At 37.5% G+C, this 14,742-nt stretch overlaps 2 pseudogenes; both read left to right on the top strand.

Moving 5' to 3' along the window:
- Positions 1–4,360: 4,360 nt before the first annotated feature.
- On the top strand, positions 4,361–5,644 carry Eno1-ps32 (enolase 1, pseudogene 32; annotated as a pseudogene).
- Positions 5,645–10,705: 5,061 nt separating this feature from the next.
- LOC108351229 (transformer-2 protein homolog alpha pseudogene) lies at positions 10,706–11,270 on the top strand (annotated as a pseudogene).
- The last annotated feature ends 3,472 nt before the right edge of the window (positions 11,271–14,742 follow it).

Raw genomic sequence — 14,742 nt, 5'->3', positions numbered from 1 at the left:
GGATTTCTTGAATAAACCAAGTTAATTACTCTCATAAAAACTCCATATTCTACCTTTCACAGATCACTTTCTGGTATTGGTTAACTTGTTTTCCAATTTCTGCAGTTTCTTCCCAATGATAATTAGTTCTAGGTGCTTGATAACACCCAAGAAACACACATTCTAGAAGAAAGCATCATGTAAAACATGATTACATATATATTTTTTCCGTGTCAGAGTATCAAATGTTTCTTCAATGAGAATCCTAATAGCTGCCCAGTCTCTTTTGCCACTTAAAAGGCAACTTTATAACATCATCCTCTCTCATTTTAAGTGTGATGAACATTGACTTAAGTTTTTAAATACCAGGCATTGAACATAAAGCTTCATACATGCTAGAAAAGCACTAAACTATATTCCTAGGCTTTTTTTGTTTTCATTTGACACATCAAATGGATCAGACTGGCTACAAACTTGCTACATAGCCCAAAGAGGCATTGAACTTGAATTCCTCCTGCTTTACTCAGCCATGTCTCTGGTTTATATGTTGTACCATTAAGATTGGCTATCTAATTTTAACACTTGTTATAAAATCTCCACTAGTATTTAAGAGCCTTGGGCTTTTTATTTTGTTAGTGGTTGCAAACTTGTGATTTTAATTTTATTATTCCTTCCACATTTGTTATGGTAATATTTCTATGAAATACTTTCCAACATCCAATATCTGTTACTTTGTATGGAATAAAAGAAATATTAAATCATTTCCTTATCAGATTTTAGATTAACAAGATGATAGTAAAATGCAATGTTGAATGACAAGATATTAGCTTGTTATGAAGTACTGTCACGAACTCATGAATTTTTATAGATTGAAGAGTGTTCCAAACAATTGTATTCATTGTTCTTTTCTGGTGCTTAAATTATTATCTCACCCTAGAATAGTGGAGACTTCAAATTGATTTCTATGTATTTTTATCCATAACAATTCACTTTGGATATGTCTAAAGATGAGAAATTTATAGAATATTATGAACTTTCTAATACCATCAGCAACTAGTAACAGTTTGCTACTTTTGCTTTACATGTGTGTATGTGTGTGTGAATGTATCTGTTCATGTGTGTATGTGTCTGTGTGTGAATATATGTACATCATTGTGTGTGTGTGTGTGTGTGTGTGTAACTCTTTGAGAATAATTTTCAGTCTTCATGAATTTTTAATACTTCAGCCCACATTTTTTAAGAATAAGGACATTCTCTTATTAAAAAAACAAAAATAAAAAAACAAGCAAAAAGCTATGTTCTTTTTGAAACCTTTGACTTATAAATCTTTTCTTACTTAGGCAGTCTTTAATAACATCAGCTTTTTTTCATGCAATTTTAAATTAGCATATAAGGAGTTAAATATCATTGTGATGCTTGTAACAAAGGGGAAACGCCAAACTTTTTAATGTTTGATCCAGTTGATACACTGATTTGGAATTTGACTCATTTTTACATTGTCCTAACCTATTTCTCTAGCTTAATTCCTATAAGAGAAAATACATGTGGAACAGGACTATACTATAGAAATATAAAATGCACTATATGGCCAATAACAAATTGTCTAAGAGCCACAAAAAGGTAAAAAATAGAGGATACTCTAGTCCACTATTTCCATAGTTCAAGCATCTATGAAAAGAGAGGAGAGGCTTCATGAGACACGTAGGTGCCATCATGTGCTGCTACTTGCTGAAACTGTGTGATTGCTACCTTTCACCTGTAATAGATTCTGTAGATACACATCCCAGACATTACTATCACTTTAGCCATACATATTTTGTCATATTTTCTGAAGATAGGGACTATTTCTAAGACAACAATCATGGCTGCTGAAGTAGTGTTTCCAGGATATCATAAAAACAATATTCGATTTTCTCCATTCTTAAATGTTTCATATGACATTCGATTCAAAATCCAAACATATAGCACGTGCTGGTTTGTATATATTGTAGGTTTCTTTTATTGCATAAAACGTTCCCATCTGTATTTTGTGAAACCCCATTGGCTTCTTTGATTTTTCGAGGTGAGTCCCTGTTTACTTTGCTTCTTAACATTTCTTCTTGTCCTCTGTTCAAGTGGACCCTCAGACTCACTCAACTACAAAAGCCACTGAAAATCATTTATAACGACTTGATTAAGATTTTTTTCCATGTAGGAGTATCAGATGCTTCTTCAATGGGAATCCTAATAGCTGCCCAGTCTCTTCTACCACTTCAAAGGTAACTCAAGGCACAAGAAAATGAGATTATAAGGTAAGTGTGAGAGACATCACTGGCTTAGAAGTCCATGTCCTCAAAAGGAAGTAGTGTTTCTTATAACAACCTCTAGGCATAGCTTTAGATGGAAGAGAAATTCCATTCAAGGAAGCCCCTAGTCATGGTTTCCAAGCAAAACAGTGTATGTGTGAGCTTCCCAAACCAGATGAAGTTTACTAATTACCAATCTGTTCTGCCATAAGCAATGCTCATTTTTTTTGAGAAAACAGTGTTCAAACAAGTCCAAGCTTCCTGTTTGGAAGAAGAAATATTTACCTTCCCTCTGATCTGTGCTTCTTGTTAAGCTGGAGTTATCTTAATAGGTTTGGTCAGATAAAATTCACTCTTTTGCCAGGACCACAGAAATGTGTAACACCGATTTGCATCCCTTTTGTGTAATGTTAGCACTGTCAACTTTTGCTGCCCAGATGTATTGTTTGCTGGGTACAGAGGTGATCTTCTAACCCTATCATCTTTTTCCCATTTATTAGCTAGAAAATTCTCATAAAGAAAAATTTCCCTTCAGCAAGCATTTAGCTTAGCTGAAGGGTGCTGAGTTCAGAAAAGAAAGACAAGATAAATGACCAATTCTTCCTTTTATTTCCACTTACGAAAATAATACATTAATCCACTAATAGTTTTCAATAGTAATATATAAGGAAGCTACTCTAGAAGTAAACAAAAGAAGTACAAAGCAGGGAAGGAGTTCAATGACCTAACTGAAGAAAGGACAAAGACAAAGATGACAAGTGACCCTATCTGCCCCAAAAGAGACAAATAAAAGTAAGGTGGACTACTTTGCTTCATTTTACATGGATAAATTTTGAAATTGAATGAGATGGATTATTCTGTAATAAAATAACCCCCCTGAAATAAATGCTCCAAATAGCAGCAGTCCTAAATAAATACCTTCACAGCAGAATTTTGCTCAGGCACAAATGATATTGCAATTATTCAAGACCATCAAAACAAAACAAATACAAAAACCAAAAAGAAAGAGAAAATCTTTACATTATCTTTGTGATTTAAGTGTAATCTTTATACTAATATCTGATAAAAGGGTAAATACTTTCACTTATTAATCCGAAGCCCAATGTTCCAAAACAATACTTGCAAAGAGACCCAGAAGATAACACATAAAGAATACACTGTAAATGCTATCTAAGGCTCTTCAGAGAAATGGAACTAATCATACAGGTGTGCTTGCCACTGATACCAACAATGAGTAATATGCCATCGCTGGGTAAAAAGGTAAGGAAATAAGAGTGCATATTGGTATTTGCTTGGATGTGAAAAGAAGGATATTCTAGGTAGACATGTAAGAGCCTAATGGTTGTGGAGTAGATGGTGCGGCTCTGAACAAATGGGGAACCATGGCATAAAAGAGATGCTTTACTGTACACATGGCTACATGCATGTACATATAAACGTAAACACAGGGATATATCTATACACAATTTTGTCTTGCATCTTGGAGTTCTTTTAAAAGCAGAACTACAAGAAAGTAGTCCATCTTTTTAAAAGTATAAAAATATTTATTCTGAGTAATTGACTTAGATGGTTAAGAAAACTCAAACTTCAAGACCTAGGAAAGCTACTTGTATAATTCTAGTACATAATTAGTCAAAGAATTAAGAAAAAGAGGAGCAGATGGAGTGTAAGCCATGATGTAAGAGGTAGGAGTAGCAATGTCCAAGATCATGGAAGAGGGTAAGTACCAGCTCTAGCACACACCAAATTCATTCTTTCTTGGCTATTACACTGAGCTCACCTTCAACTACTGTATTCATTCAAATGCAATTCTCTTTCAAGAAATCCCTCAAAGTTACCCAGAGTCATTTTTTATTAACTCTATGGCATCCTTAACTTGATCTGGATAATACACAAAATTAACAACCACAATCTAAACTCCTATTAAAATTAATAGTGAAAAATGAGAAATATATTTAGAGAAATGTTTTAAAAATGAATTTGTAATGTGCTTCTCGGGTACAGAGTATGACTCATGTCTGTCCTTAATGCTCTCTTCAGTGTCTACAGGACCCTATTTACTTCCTTCGCAGTGATATAACAGCCAAAAGTTCACCATGTCTATTCTCAGGATCTATGCCAGAGAGATCTTCGACTTCTGTGGGAATCCCACTGTTGAAATGGATCTCTACACAGCAAAAGGTCTCTTCCGAGCTGCGGTGCCTAGCAATGCATCTACTAGCATCTATGAGGTCCTAGAACTCTGAGAGAATGATAAGACCTGCTTCATGGGGAAGGGTATCTCAAAGACCGTTGGGCACATCAATAACACTATTGCACCTGCTTTGGTTAGCAAAAAACTGAATGTTGTGGATTGACCAGCTACTGATCGAGAATAAATCTAAATTTGCAAATGCTATCCTAGGAGTGTCCCTAGCTGTCTGCAAAGCTGGTGCCGCGGGAAAGGGGCATGGTGCCTCTTTACTGTCACATTGCTGACTTTGCCGGCAATCCTGAAGCCATACTTCTGGTCCCAGCTTTCAATGTGATCAACAGCAGTTCTCATACTGGCACCAAGCTGGCCATGCAAGAGTTCATGATCTGGTCTGTGGGGCCATCCTGTTTCTGGGAAGCCATGAGCACTGGAGCAGTGGTTTACCACAAACTAAAGAATGTCATCAAGGAGAATTATGGGAAAGATGCCACCAATCTGGGTAATGAAGGTGGATTTGCACCTAACATCCTAGAGAACAAAGAAACACTGGAGCTGCTCAAGACCGCAGTGGCAAAGGTTGGCAACAGTGACCAGGTTGTCATTAGCATGAATGTAGCTGCCTCTGAGTTCTACAGGGCTGGCAAGGATGACCTGGACTTCAAGTCCTCAAATGACTTCAGCAGGTAGGTACATCACACCCGACCTGCTGGCTGACCTGTACAAGTCCTTCATCCAGGACTACCTAATGGTGTCCATTGAAGACCCCTTTGACCAGGATGACTAGAATGCTTGACAGAAGTTTGCAGCTGGTGAAGGCATCCAGGTGGTGCGTAATGACCTCATAGTGACAAACCCTAAGCAGATTGCCAAGGCTGCAGGCGAGAATTACTGCAACTGCTTCCTGCTCAAAGTAAACCAGATCAGCTCTATAATCGAGCCTCTGCAGGTGTGTAAACTGGCCAAGTCCAATGGCTGGGGCGTCATGGTGTCCCATTGATCTGGGGAGACTGAGAACACTTTCATTGCCAACTTAGTGATAGGGCTCTGCACTGGGTAGATCAAAACAGATGCCCCCTGCCAATCTGAGTGCCTGGCCAAGTACAATCAGATCCTTAGAATCAAGGAAGAGCTGGGCAGCAAAGCCAAGTTTGCTGGCAGGTCCTTCAGGAACCCACTGGCCATGTAAGGCATGGACTGAAGATCCCTGGAGCTACCAGACCCTCTGTCCCTGATGTCATCCAGGTTGCTCAAGGCCAACCTAGTGCTGGCCCCTATCCTGTCACTGCTTCCTTAGACATCCACGCCTAACCCCCTGGATCCCTGCTGGAGACCCCAGCTTTGTACTCATGTGATTGGTCTGAATCATTGTTTCTGTCACCTGACTTCCCAACTAGTGTCTAGAGTCCTCAGAACTCCAGTATAATCTCTAGGGTGCACACACCATCAAGACTCCCCCAGTGGTTTACATGCAAAAATAAAAGCTGCAGAAGCTCATGAAAAACGAATTTGTAATTATATAGCTTATAAAATATATAAACACTAATACATCTGCACATGAGGACCATCTGAAAACATTTCTCTGGAAACACTACACACACACACACACACACACACACACACACACACACACACACACACAGCTTAGTTGTACTTCATCATTAAGAATTCTGATGTTTCTGAACAGAGCATCTATGTTCCTCATTTGTCTCTGTTCTAGTAAGACTACATGCTGCATAATACATCAAAGTTACATTTATTTATAGCCTATTAGTCACAAAAGCTCTTTGTGAGGATGCTAGAACAACCTTTTCTGAAAATTGAGAGACAGAGTTGTGGTCTAATTTTTAATTCATCCTCTATGCGCTTGTTACCAGTGGGATATTCTAAGATCATTTCCAACAATTATATCCATAATTGAGATTCTCAATGCACTGATTCTAAGAGCAGATGGTAAATTCTACATTAAAAAATTCATTTAGGAACTTGGGCATGCTAATGCATGCCTGCAATCCTAGCACTCTAGAGACAGAGACAAGTGGGCCTCTGTTAGTTTGAGAGCCTGGAGTTCCAGGACAGCCAGGGAAACAGAATTCTTAACTAGGGTTTCCATTGCTGTGGAGAGATACCATGACTGAGGCAACTCTTATGAAGGACAACATTTAATTAGAGGTGGCTAATGGTTTCAGAAGTCCAGTCCATTATCATCAAGGTGGGAAACAAGGCACCATTCAGACAGGTGGAGAAAGAGCTGAGAGTTCTACATCTTATTCCAAGGGCAACCAAGAGAAGACTGGCATCTTCAGGCAGCTAGGAGGAAGCTCTCTTCCACAATGGATAGAGCCTGAGCTTAGAAGTCCTCCAAAGTTCACCTCCACAGTGACACACTTCCTCCAACAAAGCCACACCTCCTAACATTCCCTATGGTCCAAGCATACTCAAACCACCACAATGCAGTTGAATGAGATGATGGTTAAGGATTTAAAAACTGAATCCAGTGAAGATAGAAACATTAATAAAAGAACACAAGCTAAGTGAAGACAGAATTTTTTTCACTGTTTTAACTGAAATAGAATCACAACATTCTCCCTTCTCTTTCTCCCATCCAGACCCCCTCACCAATTTTCCTTCGAGTTGACAGTCTCTTTTTAAACTATATTTGTTATATAAATGAAACCTTCTGAGTTCATTTTTGTGGTTTGTGACTACATGATTCCAAGTTTCACCACTTTGCATTGGTCATCCAAGAAGGAGGCTCATTGCCTTTTCATAACTGTCAATAGTTGCCTATAGTTCTTTGTCTAGGGATGTTAAATGAAGCACCCTTGAAAGTTTCCCCTTCTATATTATCATATACATTGATATTACTGTTGTTCCCATCTTGTTAAAACAGCCATGTCTAGGAGAGACTGTTCCACAACTGACTTCTTGGTATATTGGTTCTTACAATTTTTCTTTCTTCTTCTTCAGCCATGGTGGAATTAGAAAACTCAATATTCCAATTAGAAAACTCAGGAGAATGTCTTACAAGTAAAGTGAATCAAGCAAATGATAGAATATTAGTACTATAAGATGAAGTAGAGGATCTAGGTCAAATAAGCAAAAGAATAAAAAAAATTTAAAGCACAGGGAAGAAACATATAGGAAATGAGGGGCAGCATCAAAAGGCCAAATCTCGAACTATAGGCATAGATGAGAGAGAAGGTCATTCTCATAGACTAAGTATTTAAGGAGACCAAATATGAAAACTTCTCAATAAAATGCCAGCAATCTGGGGCTGGAGAGATGACTTAGCAGTTAAGAGCACTACTGATCTTTCAGAGGTCCTGAGTTCAAATCCTGGCAACCACATGGTGGCTTGTAATGAGATCTAATGCCCTCTTCTGGTATGTCTGAAGACAGCTACAATGTACTTCTATATAATAAATAAATCTTTTTTTAAAAATGCTAGCAATCTGAATATAGATTCATATTAACAATGTCAGGTACCACAATCAGTTGACTTTATCTCAGAAATGCATGGATAGATCAATAAATAAATAAATAAATAAATTATATAAATGGAATTATAGAGGCAATACAAAAACAAAAACAAACACACAAAACAAACCTTTGACAAAATCCAATATGCTATCATGATAAAGACCTAGAGAAACTAAAGCTAGAGAAAATGTACACCAAACATAATAAAGGATATATATGTATAAATCCATGCCAATATTATCATTGAGAAAAGCTCAGAGAAATCTTATTAAAATCAGGAATGAAATAGAGCTGTTCACTATTCCCATTTCTTTTCACTAGAGTGCTCAAAGTACTGGCTGGAAAAAATACATCAAGAGAAGGAAATTATAAAGATAAAAATAGAAAATGAAGTCAAATTATCCTTATTTACAAATAACATGAGACTGTACATAAGAGATTCTAAAATTTCCACCAGAAAACTTCTAGAAACAGTCACCAATTTCAGCAAAGTGTCTTGGTGCATAAAAATCACCTTATTAGAAAAAGTACTTTAGGGTGGGGAGATACCCAGGGGCCCCTGCTCAGAGAAGAAGGGGAGGTGGAATGCATGAAGGATTGTGGGAGGGGTAACCAGGAGGAGGCAGTGAGTGAGATCTAAAGTGAATAAGCAAAAAATTAACTAATTAATTAATTAAAAATAAAATAGAATGGGAAGGCAAGGGAGAGCAGGGATAGAACTGAGTTCTATTATTAACAATAGTGATTTCAACAATTTTATCCAACATAATAAAGAAATGTATGATATTAACTATGTTATGTATATTCTATACAAAAAGGAGGAGCAGAATGAAGAGCAGGAGGAAGGAGAGCAGGTGGAAGAAGAGGCAGGATGTATCTATGGTGATCGGTTTGCAAACCTAGATGCTCATATTGCTGAGTGATATTTATGGGACCACACTATGTCAGAATATCTTCCAGGTTGGCAGATGTATTATAGTAGAAGAACAAAAATAAACTGAAATGAAGACAAGAAGCCCAAGATCATTCTTTCGAGTGCTAACTATGAAACAGACTGCTCAGCAAAGGTGCTAGTAATGGTTTCTAAGATACATTTGTTACCTTGCTTTGTTGGTCCACAGTGTGCTTTAGATTTTTAAATGAATCATAACTGTGCAAATTTGGAACAGACCACATACAAATCAGAAATGGATCAGCAGTTAAGAACACTGGCTGCTTTTCCAGAGGACCCAAACTCAGTCCCCAGCACCTAACGCAATGTCTGCCAACTTTCTCCAACTCCAGTTTCAGAGAAACCATCACCCTCTTCAGATCTCCACAAGTATCAGGTATGGACATAGTGTACATACTTAGTGAACAGGCAAAACACCCACAGACATAAAATAAAAATTAAAAATACACCCCCAAAAACACCCTAAGAAGGTGCTCATAGACACCCTCTCATTTAGAATATCATCTAAGACAATAAATACTTTGGAATAAACCCAACCATGTAGGAGAAAGTCTTCTCCAATATGAACTTTAAATATTTTAAGAGAGAAAGACTAGGAATTGGAAAAATATCTCCTGTCTGTAGATTGGTAGAATTAATATTATGAAAATGAGCAATCTTAACAAAAGCAACTACTGATGTGATACAATCTCACACAAAATACCTGTATAATATTCATCACAACATATTTTTAAAATCATATGGAGCCAGAAGAGATTCTGATAGACAAAGCAATCATGAACAAAAATATAATACTAAAGAAACTATCATTCCAGGAAACAAGATGTATTATAGACATGTGATAATAAAAAATATGATACAGGCACAAAAAGCAGACATATAAAAATGGAACAAAACAGAAGACTAAACATGAGTACTTGCAATGACAGCCATCTGACATTGACAACGAAGCAGAAACATAATCAGCATCTTTAACAATTGGTGCTAGAAAAATTGGGTCACATGCAGAATGAAGTTAGACTCACATCTATCAGACTGCATCTGAATTAACTCCAAATGGATCAAAGACCTCAAGTCGAAACCTGAAAAGTTAAAGTTTCTACAGGTAGTACACAGGCAGTACCCTACAAGATAGAGATGTGGGCTAGAATTTTCTGCACAGGATACCATTTGCCAAGGAATTAATAAAGCAAACAATTGACAAATGGGGTGTCACAAAATCAAAAGCTTTTGTACATCCAAATGAATAATCAACTGAAAAGAAACTTTACAAAGTGAATGAGAATCTTTGCTAGATATACATTTGATGGAGGAGGATTAATATACAGAGTATACAAAGAACTAAAAAGTAACACAGTGGAAGAAACAAACGACGCAACTAAAAAATGAGCTAAGGGCATTTTACCTGAACATGCGAGCTAGCGTGAGTGGAATGCCCCGGCCATTGTAATGGCCTCCTCCTTTCTCCCCACAGTCCAAACAGCCAGGTGACTAGACCGTCAACCCTTGAGCTAAGACTTCTATCTCTTATTTAGTTCTCTGGAGCACCTAGCAGACATGAAGAGCAGGCAGTCTCGCTCTCTGTCAAAATCTCCAACAGGAACTCCTCCTGCTCATGTAAAATCAGAAAGCAGGTCAGGATCTCATAGTCCATTAAGAGTTTCCAAATATTCTGAATCCCATTCTCTACCAAGATCAAAATCCAGTCCAAAGTCAAGGAGACATTCTCATAGATGCCACACTCGATCCAGGTCGCACTCTCACAGGAGACAATCTTGAAGTAGGTCCCAACCAGTGTGTAGGTGGCAGAGGAGCCGGAGTCACTCTTCAATGTCTAATCGCAGAAGGCATAGTGGCAGCAGATGAGCCCAGATCCTAACATTCACCTGGGAGTATTTGGCCTCAGTTTGTATACAGACTCTCAGTTGTCTCAGAGATTTTCATGAAGTGTTTTCTTGATATGGACCACTGAAAGGTGTTAATGTGGTTTATGATCAATGAACTGGGAGGTCATGTGGACTTGCTTTTATCTATTTTGAGGATAGATGACTCTAAGGAGGCTATGGAAAAAGCAAATAAAATGGAGCTGAATGGTAGTAGAATTCATGTAGATTATTTCATCACCAAGAGAGCACACACACCTACACCACCAGGCATTTACATGGGCAAAGCAACTCATAGCAGTGGTGGAGGTGGCAGAGGAGGAGTTAGTGGTGGTGGCAGTGGTAGATGACGAAATTCTTACTATGATAGAGGATGTGATTGAGGCTATGACAGAAATGAAGATTATGATCACTGATGTAGAAGATTGCCTTCTCCTTACTATAGTCGCTACAGGTCATGATCAAGATCCTGTTCTTATAGCACAAAACACTATTGATACTGGAGTGATGGTGCACAAGGACTTGCTTTTTCTTCGTTTTGATTTTGGATTTCCAAGCTTCTATTGCTTCCTAATTCTTTAAAAAAGATACTGATTTATTTAATCTATGTGTGACCAGTTGTGCTGCTGTTTTTCACCCTTCGTTGTACTCTTAAAGGTGTGATTGTCATTTCACCTTGAGTAAAAGGGATCCCCTGTGTTATGCTGTGTGGTTCTTCTTTGCCTTTACAGAGAATTAACTTCTTACTATGAGGAAAGAAACCATGTTTTGAAATGGTTTTCTGATGGACATTGTAGTAGACATTATAAATCTGTGGTATGACAAACTGCTTTTTAATCTTCTTTGGGGGGAAGATAAATAACACTTTAAGTATTTCAGTCATGTCAGGGTGTCTGGAGTAGCATGGGACAGTGACTGCTTGAGTGTAGAAAGTTTGAAGCTATAGGAGAAAATGTGGGACATTTACTATGAAGAGTAGAACTTTGAACCTAAAAATTAAGTCACTTTTTAGAAATTAAAAGCTTGTAATTCCTATAAAATATGTTATGTTTGAAATTACATGTTAAACCTTATAAACTTAAAGTATGATTTTTATGTTAAAATTATAGAAACGTAAGTATTCCCTTAATCACTGAAGGACAAACTTTAATATCTAGAACAATTGTTTAACTTGCTGTTAGAAATTTTGGTATTGGGACATTGGTTATGTGGGTTATTGAATAGGATCCTAAAATATGTGTGAGAAAGAGTAATTTCAAATAAAAGTTAATTTGAAAGAAATGGGCTAAGGATAGAAACAAAGAGCTATCAATTAAAGAAATTTTTAAATGGCTAGCAAGTAAACAACTCAAAATGCATCCATTTTAAATCCATCCGAATTAATAATTTGGGAAATGCAAGTTAAAAATTTCTTTAACAGTTCACCTTACCCCATTCAGAAAAATTAAGATCCACATAACTGACAATAAATGCTGGTGTGGCCGTTGGGGAAAAGGAAACCCTCATTCACCTTTGGTGGGGTTGCAAACTGGTGCAGCCACTCCAGAGATCCTCAAAAGATCTAACAGAAATTGTGTCATGTAGCCCAGCTGTACCCATTCTTGTCATTTACCCGATGATGTGACATTTTACTTCACATGCTCATCACTTGCTCATCAACGTTCATGTCACCATATTCACACAATAGGTAGAAAATGAAAACAACTTCTATGTCCTTTGATTGCTTCATGGGTAATGGCAATGTGGTACCTACACATGATGAATACATAATACAGCTATAAAGAAAACTAACATCATGAAATTTTCAGTAAGTGGGTGGTCCAAGAAAAGATCATATTGACTGAGTTAGGGGAGACCAGAGAGGCAAATGTTTCTCTCTCATCTGTGGTTCATGGCTCCAAAGCTTCAAATGTGAGTATATAACCTGAAGTAACAGTAGAAACCAGAAAGTGTAAAGGGACCATGAGGGACAGAGCTTGAAAAGGGATTTGTAGTGATATGTAGGGAAAGATGAAAAACTGGGAAGGAAGCCTCCATCTGGGAAAGTGTCAGGAGAGTCAGCATGGAAGTAGGCAGGAGAGGCTAATAACACAAAGGCTCCTTGGCAGAGGTTCAAGGAATCCTATTATTGTGTATTTACCTGAAATTATATGTAATGCATAAGTTAGAATGAAGTTCTTAAGTAAAGCTAAATCGTGTCGACTGTTAACTTTCTCCAAGAGAACTATAAACTGACAAAATCCCTAGTATGAGGCACAAGATTCTTTCACACACTTGGTCAGGGCAATCCAAATGATTCCCCCCAAAATATACACTGTTGCTCTTGTCCTTGGTTGCCTGTTAGAGGTTGAAGGTAATTCCCTATTGTCAAAGATACTACACATTTAAGACACAGATCTAGATAATTTGAGCTGAATTTAAACTGAAAGTTTCCTTCCTCTGGTCTAGCTTTTCTAATACCAGAAACTACTATGCAATCTGCCAAGAGAGGAAGCAATTTATAGTTCTACCCATGAATCACAATGGCCAGATATAGGTTACAGTGCCTTCATTAGCACTTCATTGCACTGTGGCAACCAACAGCTGTCTAATTGAACTTACAGTTCACTCAACAGGAAGTAAGTCATGCCTGGTACTATGAACCTATCCAGTTACCTGGGGCTATTGAAGTCACAGATTGTAGAATTTGATAATGACATTTTGCTAGATCAGCAAAATCTCTCGAAAGAAGTTCCTCCTTACAAGTGAAAACCGTAACAGAAGACTAAAACTTGACAAAATACAAAGATCAACAAGCTGCATGGACTGAAGTTCCAAAGTATTCATGCTCCTGCCTCCATGAAGATTAAGGAACATCACAGAAGAAGTGGAATGGATTCAAGAGTCAGAGTACTAGAAAGTCAGTTACGAGCCTGTCTTCCTAGAAATGGTTGCATAAACAACCTATTCTGAAGAATGAGAATATCAATAGACATGATATCATGGAGTGGAGAACTCTCAGAGGTCCCACCCCTAGACAAAGAACTGCAGGCAACTGATGAATTCTGAGAGGAAGAAGATTAAGCTCTCCTAGAGATTAGTTCCCTAATTGATTACACAGTAAAGTTGGTCAGCCCTGAAATCCTATCCCTAGAAACAAGAGTGAGTTAAATAGTTTATACTCACATGTGCGAGCGCTCGCACACACACACACACACACACACACACACACACACACACACACACAGTCACACAGTCACAGTCACACAGTCACACACACATACATACATAAAATGTATAATAAGTATAATCAGGGAGGAAGGAGCTATAATTTTGAGAGTGAGCAGTAGATGTAGAAGAGGTTGGAAAAGAATGGTTTGGAAGGGGCTAGATGGAGAAGAAAGATATGGGGGAAGGGATGTAGTTTTAATGAAAATGTATTGAATTAAGAAAAATCACTATCTTTTAACTATAGCGCATGTAGTTACATATGTATATAAATATGTACATTCATACACAAATCTATCTGAATCATCAAAAGTTGTATTTTGATAAACTACACTCTTAAATTCCTATTCCTCTTCTTTGTACATAGCTTTTTGTATTGTACACAGAAGGGTCCTTTGGGGCTGAGGAGAACAGACTCTGCTCTAGAGTAGAGCATATGCTGATTTCTAGGACAGTCTGTAATTATGAGATCAGCCTACAATACCCACTGTGTGGACCAGGCTGACCCTGAAGTTAGAGACTGCCCTGCCTCTCCCTGCTGGATGAAAAGGCATAGTCACCACCACCTGGGTTAGGAAATAAAATTTAATAAATGGTTTTATCCTTAAGGATGCAAATGTTTGTCTAAGATAAAAGAATGTTGGGAAATAATTTTTATCTTCTTTTCATTGTGAAAGAAATACGTCCTTCAGTTGACTATTGGTTTTGGAAGTTTATTTCCATCTTCTTTACACTTGTGTTGAATAAAATTATCTCTTATAT

This window comes from Rattus norvegicus, chromosome 6 (assembly GCF_036323735.1).
Source record: "Rattus norvegicus strain BN/NHsdMcwi chromosome 6, GRCr8, whole genome shotgun sequence".
Taxonomy (NCBI): Eukaryota; Metazoa; Chordata; class Mammalia; order Rodentia; family Muridae; genus Rattus; species Rattus norvegicus.
This window is presented reverse-complemented; position numbering and strand designations above follow the sequence as displayed.